The sequence below is a fragment of the Mus caroli genome, unplaced genomic scaffold, assembly GCF_900094665.2.
Source record: "Mus caroli unplaced genomic scaffold, CAROLI_EIJ_v1.1 scaffold_16413_1, whole genome shotgun sequence".
NCBI classification, from domain to species: domain Eukaryota; kingdom Metazoa; phylum Chordata; class Mammalia; order Rodentia; family Muridae; genus Mus; species Mus caroli.
The window spans coordinates 12642-20387 of NW_018389084.1; the positions used below are offsets into that span (position 1 = coordinate 12642).

The window sequence follows — 7746 nt, forward strand, 5'->3', positions numbered from 1 at the left end:
AAGAGACAGCTATATTTGGGTCCTTTCAGCAAAATCTTGCTAGTGTATGCAATGGTGTCAGCGTTTAGAAGCTGATTATGGGATGGATCCCTGGATACGTCAGTCTCTAGATGGTCCATCCTTTCATCACAGCTACGAACTTTGTCTCTGTAACTCCTTCTGAAAAGAAATCCCTATGCCTAGAACATTCAAATAAGCACGAGGCTAAAGAGCCATGATTATGTAGCTGTCCTTCCAAAGCAGGTGTGAGGATGCACAGAGATATACTGAAAGAGCAGAGGACAGAGGTAAAGAGATAAAGTGTTATGAAACATGTGGATGTGGAGAGCAAATTAATTCTTGACATTTCTTTATGGTTATCTTATACAATAATAATTATTTTTGATTAGACAAATATTTTAAAATAAACAGTAGTCAAACAACACATAAGTTAATATGTAAGCAATAAGAACTCAGGGGAAAAGCAGTTTAATTCTAATAATAATACTTGGCATGGAAATGTATGCTTATGAACATACCCGATATAATTTTCAGTCATTTAAGAGAAAAAAATGTTTTGCTTTAGCATGTGAGTCAATCTTTCTTTAAATTGCTTTCTACATATCACATGTAAAAAACGTGTGCATGCCACACCCATATAGCTCTTCCATATGCATAAGTTCTTACTATCTCTGCAAATGGATGGAACTAGAAAACATCATCCTGAGGGAGGTAACCCAATCACAAAAGAACACACATAGTATGACCTCACTGATAAGTGGATATTAGCCCAGAAGTTCAGAATACCCAAGTTACAATTCAGAGACCACATGAAGCTCAAGAAGAAGAAAGACCACAGTGTGGATACTTTGATTCTTCTTAGAAGAAAGATCAAATTACCCATAGGAGGAGATACAGAGACAAAGTTTGGAACAGAAACTGAAGGAAAGGTCATCCAGTCACTGTCACAACTGGGAATCCATCCCATATACAGTTACCAAACCCAGACACTTTTGTGGATACCAATAAGTGCTTGCTGACAGGAGACTGATATATCTGTCTCCTAAGAGGCTCTGCCATTGTCTGACAAATACAGAAGTGAGTGCTCACAGACATCCATTGGACTGAGCACAGGATCCCCGATAGAGGAGCTAGAGAATGGACCCAAGGAATTGAAGGGATTTGCAACCCCATACGAAGAACAATATGAACCAACCTATACCCCCGGAGCTCCTAGGGGACTAAACCACCAACCAAATAATACACAAGGAGAGACTCAAGGCTTCAGCTGTATATGTAGTAGAGGATGGCCTTGTGGGACATCAATGAGAGGAGAGGCCCTTGGCCTTGTGAAGGTGGAATGCCCCAGTGTATAGGGCAGGTCTGGGAAGCAGAAGTGGGAGGGTTAGTGAGCAGGAGGCACAGGAAGAGATTGGGGGGGTGGGTTGGAGGGGAAATGAGGAAAGGGAATAAAATTTGAAATGCATAAAAGAAAATATCTAATAAAAACAAGAAAAAAATTCTTATTATCTCTCCCCTCCACCCTCTTATGTCTCCATCTTCAATTACCCTACAATCTGCCTGCCTCTCTGCTATTCATAGCCTTGAAATATTAGTTTTGGTTTGGTATTCACATACACTGTCACAGGTTGGGATATCCTCAGTGAATATCTGCAATGAGAAATTTTTCTTGATACCCTTCTTGGCTTCATTAATGGATCTGCTCAAATGCAATAAAAACACAGAACATGGTAAAATTAATTTGCTAATAGCTTATTTTAAGCTAATCACTGTTAATAGCTTATAAGTAACGTCATAGTGTTAAATACAAGACAATCAGTTTAACAATATGCATTATTGGATTAGAGAATATTTAGAAATGTTTCAGAACAAAAGACATGGTCAAGTAATAGCACATTGACCTAGGAAGCACAGACAGTCCTCAGAAATTTATGTTTGCAAGGTGGTTGTCAACTTGACTACATCTGGAATGAATGACAATCCAGGATTGGATGGCACACCTGTGATCCAGATCCTGAGGCTGGAAGACACAGGCTTCGGTACACACCTTTAATCTTAGCAACACCTTTGGCTGAAAGCTACATAAGGACATTGGAAGAAGGAGGACTCACTCTTCTTTGCCCCCTTGCACTTTCTGCCAGCACATTTGTTGATATCTACTTGTTCACGATTCCAGTTTATACAGTAGACCAGATGAAACAAACTAGCCTCATAGACTGAAGAACTACTAGATATTTTGACTTCCTATTCAGAGATGCCAATTGTTGGTTCATTTAGACTACAGACCACAAGTCATTACAGTACATTCCCTTTATAGAGATAGTCCATAAGTTCTGTGGCTCTAGAGAAAGTTCTGTGACTAATACATAAAGAAAAGTCAAAAATCTGCTTGACCTTACCTTTAAGAAGTAGCAGATACTTTGAATGGACATGGTAAAGTAACATCTATGGAGTGGAATTTAAAATAAAACTGAAGAGTACTGTTTACTCCAATATAAAAAGGACACAATAAACAAACTTCCTCAAAATTAAATAAAATATACAATAGACAAGAAAATCTAAAGAAGTATCTAGTAACCATCTAATCAATAACATATTTGGAAACAGTTTACCAAATATATTTTTAAAAAAGAAATGAAGCAAAAATGGCAATTCTCATATCAACTAATTAATTGACAGAATTAATTAATTAATTAATTAACAGAATTAATGTACAATCACAAGTAAAATACCTTTTGAGAAAATAGTACCACCGATCTTTCTGTTCAATCAAACTGTAATGTTAAAAGGAAACAAGATTAGAGTCTTGACAATGCTAAGAATTTTGAGATGATTGCTCATAAAAATAATTATAAGTCAATGGCCATCATGAGAGTGTAGGTGTAGATGTTATTTTCCACATGACCACCCTTCTAAATAACATTTTTCATTGGAACAATTGTATGACAGGAAGTTGAAAATAGTGTGGCAGCTAGTTGGGAATGTCAAGGCTTGACTATGCTCCAAGAGCTGTGTGACTATGGCTGGGCCAACAGTTACTCCTAGCTTTAGTTTCATATATATAAAAGGATAGTTAAGACAATGTCTGCTTAGCATGAGATCATGTTCAAATAGAAATATAAAATTATTCACACTAAACCACAGGTAAGGTATATTACCTTTGTTTAGAACACACTTAATGCAGGGAGAACATCACTTAAGAAAAAAATATATATATACAGTTTATTTCCTCCTGTGACCTTCAGAATTGGCATACAAGACTGGAGTCCTAGAAACTAGTGCTTCATCTCTATGAGTCATCACATCCACTCTCCTGGTACAAATTAACAATAAGTCCACCACTACTCCACTGTAGCATGTAATACTCTAATTTAAGATGGATTAAATAAGAATACACAGTGATAAAATGTGATAACTGCTAATTACATGTAGATTGAGTTAGAGTTAATTGATATTTGACACCACCACAGTGTCTTACAGTCATCAACATTATCTTGATGATCAATGATTTTCTTTTCCAAACAGCAACCCTACCCAATGCACTATTCATCTTCCTCATGCTCAGAACCCTATGTCACGTATAGTTTTTCAATCTGTAAGCTAATGTGTATATTGTTTCCTCTTTCTGAAAGTAATTATCCATGCTGCAAAGATCTTACATTCACAGAATACTCTTCTCCATTTTCTCATGGTTCTAACATCTACAACTCAAGCTTTCTTTGTATGGATCTGATTCTCGCCCAAAGACTGGCATATTCATGTCTCTAGCATTAACTGCTCACCCACTCTATTCTCTGCCTACAACCATTTTTATCAGAAGGGTGGATTGTGCCTGTGCACCTCAACCTACACACACACACACACACACACACACACACACATATATGCAACACATCTCATATCACTAAAATAAAAAATTACATAGCAGGAAACCTCATAGTTACATGGCAATATGTAGCGGTTGGTTCTGACACTTTGATCAGGAATCTGCATGTGAACAATGAAATTCCTGTTACCCAATTGTTTCTTGATAGATTGATAAAGATCCTAGTGGCCAATGAGCTGGGTGGAATAAGAAGGACTCCCAGTATTACCACAAAAGTCTAGCAGATGCAGGAGAGGAGAAAATAATTCACAATGCTACAGAGGGAGAAAGAGTCACCAGCCATGTGAGATCTAAGGTGTATTGGCCATTGGCTGCTCCTCCAAGTGGTCTGAGGTGGCAGGCAGGAGATTAGAAACATAAATAAGCTGAGGGTAGATTTAGGGTGCCAAGCTAGGACTAAAGTGACTGAGCAAACAAAGTTGAGGGCAGATTCATAGGTGTTAAGCTGGAAGTGAAAAGAAAGGTATGAGAGCTGAGGAAGGCTTACAAGAGGTTGGCCATTGAGTTAAAGTATATCAAAATGAGCTAATGTGTGTTTTTATCATCTACAGATCCAATGGAACCTTATCCAATGGCCTTTATCCTTATCTGTTCACCATTAGACACCAGTGATATTTTGCTACACAGACATTGAAATACTTGAACATTTTATGAATAACTATTTTTATCTGTTCAATTTAATACTACTTTTATGGAAATTAACTGAGGAGTACTGGAGGTATTGGTCAAATTTAAGTATACTACACAGAATTATTGGAGATAAATCAATTTGTGTATTTTCACAACCTAGATAATACCAATCATTATGGGGAAAAGAATGTGGATGATATAAGTCTTTGTTTAGTCCATATCCTTCTTAGAAGACAATGTACCTCTGTTCTTCCCCAAGAATCTTGTGGAGACTGGATGAACATAACAGATCAAAAACTAAGGAATATACTTACATATGAAATATATGTTGTGAAAAGTATAAACAAACTGGGGTCATTATAGAAGGGGAAATTTTGAGTTGGCCTCATGTATACAATCAGACTAAACTGACTTCTTATTTCGCAAACATTTTGGTTAATTGGTTTAACTGGTGAATTACAAACCATTAAGTTGCCCAACAATTTCTATAGCCATACTCCTGTGAATACATGTCCAAACTGTAGGTCTTACCGAAATGTGGCCCAAAACTTTCCAGAGGACCAAAACAGGAAAAGAGTCTTGCAAGTACAGATTTCATTTTTTCTGAATGGGGCCATATTATCCAAAGGAAATTCAGTGGGATGATACATTGTATCTTAAACTCTTTCTTATTCCTACAAAGAGAATAAAGTTTCTCTGTTAGATTGGTTTGCATTGTAGTTTGTATTGCTTGTAGAAACACACAGTTCCTCCTACCCCAGAGCACAGGAGGACTCTTCCATTTTATCACTAAGGCACAGTTAAAGCCAGGGAAGATGAAATTCAACAAAGCATGTATTGAAAGAAGTTACTGGATACAAGCATCTCAATGCTCACCAATAGACATAGCCTGATGGTTTTCTGATTGGAAAATATTTAGAATAATTATACTATGAACATATGAACATATGCATATATAAATATATGTCATTTTTAGAAAGCCCTGTGTTCCAAGATTTCTTCCCTTAATTTTATTAAGTACTAATGATTTTGCTTTATTTTCACAATATCCACACCAAAGGAATGTTAAAATTTTGTATTTTATTTTATTATATTTAATAATCTTTCCAAAATAAATGATATATACATGTTGTCTGACTGATTACAATTCACTTTTCACTGGCCTTCTTTGTATACTTAGAAGTCAATATCAGCTAACTACAATGGCTCCTTTAGGAAATATACAAAGCACATCTCATACAAGTATCCAAAAAAGATGATTATTTTTTCCAATACTCAAAACAAATAGTTTGAAATGTCTTCCTTTCAAGCATTATGATCTTATCAAAATTGTTCGTAGGAAATATTAACCTTGGAAGCATTATTCTCCTTCTGTCATCTTTCTTTCATATGGAGCTGCTACTTTTTGAAATTCACAGACATATAAAATGTGTTCTGATTATTATTTTTTGGTTGCTCTCTCCTTTCCCTTCTCTCTTTTGACAGAATCTTTCCCAGATTTGTGACTTTTCTACTATTTTATGATAGACTAAATATTACCTCTTTGTGCATGTGTGCGTGTGTGTGTGTGTGTGTGTGAACTTGGGTATGTAATTCTGCATTGGACACTGTTTAGTTAATATGTTGTTCTAAAACTGGAGATACTAATCTGTCTTTCTCAGATTCAGGAGACAATATGACACAATATAAACCATGATTCAAAAATCATATATATATATATATATATATATATATATATATATATATATACATATATATGTATATATACACATATATGCACACATACATATATAATGTACACATATATACATATATAATATATATATATATATATATATAGATATAGATATTTCTAAACTTCAAATCTGTTAAGTTTTTGAAACATGAAACTACAGAGAAAATTTCCCACACTAATGTACCATGTAACAGTCAAAATACAAGCATAGTCTGTATTTACTAAAGGATACACAAGAACACTCACACACAAACATACAAACACATGTCTAAATCATATGAAATATTTGTACTTTCCACCTCAAGACATCTCATTGTATATGTGTATATACATATACAAATGCATGTATATATATATATACATGTATATATATACATATATATACATATATATGCACATATATGAAGCACAATTCAGAAGAAATGCATAAAACTAAAATCTCTAATTAATTAAATGTCTGTTAAGAGATAAGCTTCCTTGAAAATGAAAATAGTGACAATTATCTCCTATGAGAATAATAATGATCTTACCAGAATATGAATGACAATCTCAAAATAATTTTAATTTTTAATTTTTATCACTACATAGCAGAAATAGAACAAATATATGGTCTTTCAAGAAAAACATTTATTTTAGTCTCCTTTACTCTCAAAAATCCAAGTGAATTTCACTTACTTATACCAACTATACTTAAAATGTCCATTATCAGTATATATATATATATATGAACATATTTTTTGTACAAAAGGCATAGTTAAAGTGTAGCCTATCATAGTAAGGAATGCATGTTGCAATATTCACAGGTTACTAGATACAACCAAAACATCATTAAATAAGGATAGATGTCTTTTATTCCTTTTCTTGCCACTTGTGAGTTCCACGGGGCCTTGGCACAGCAACGTTCGATGTATTCTTCCCATGTCTTCCTTCACAAGGGTTTTCATATAGAAAAAAATAAGATATTCCTTTTCCAGGTCTCCACAAGTATTCAGTGGATAAGTTATAAGACCAATGTTCATACTAAATTTTAAAAGGTTCATGATATTAAAACACAGTAAATAAAATTGAAAAAGAAGATCTGAGGAATATTATATCAACATTTATAATGATAACAATTAATTTATGGTATACATGTATGAAATTTACAAATAAATAAGTATGTGATATTAAAAGATAATTGTAACTCTTAACATAAATAGTATTCTAATGGGAAAGATAGTAAGAAGTTAAAGAATGAACCATAGTTAAAATTTTTAGACTTTTTTTTTGTACATATTAAGACCCTGGCCTTTCCTAGATTGTCCTATGTGTCTGTTTCTTTCAGAAATTTCTTTTTAATATGATTGTTTCTTCCACAAACTGTCTTGAATGGTGCAAACTTTCACATGATGAGCTGGTGTATATTGTCCTCTGAAGGTGTCGTTGTATTAATCTAAGCAATTCAAGCCAATGATCTCTGCATTTGTGATTCTGAAGTTCAGCTGAACTGTCAAAA

The 7746-nt window shown here is 34.2% G+C and overlaps 1 pseudogene; it reads right to left on the bottom strand.

Moving 5' to 3' along the window:
• LOC110287930 overlaps positions 1–7195 on the bottom strand; it is a 12239-nt pseudogene extending 5044 nt beyond the window's left edge.
• Positions 7196–7746: the final 551 nt, after the last annotated feature.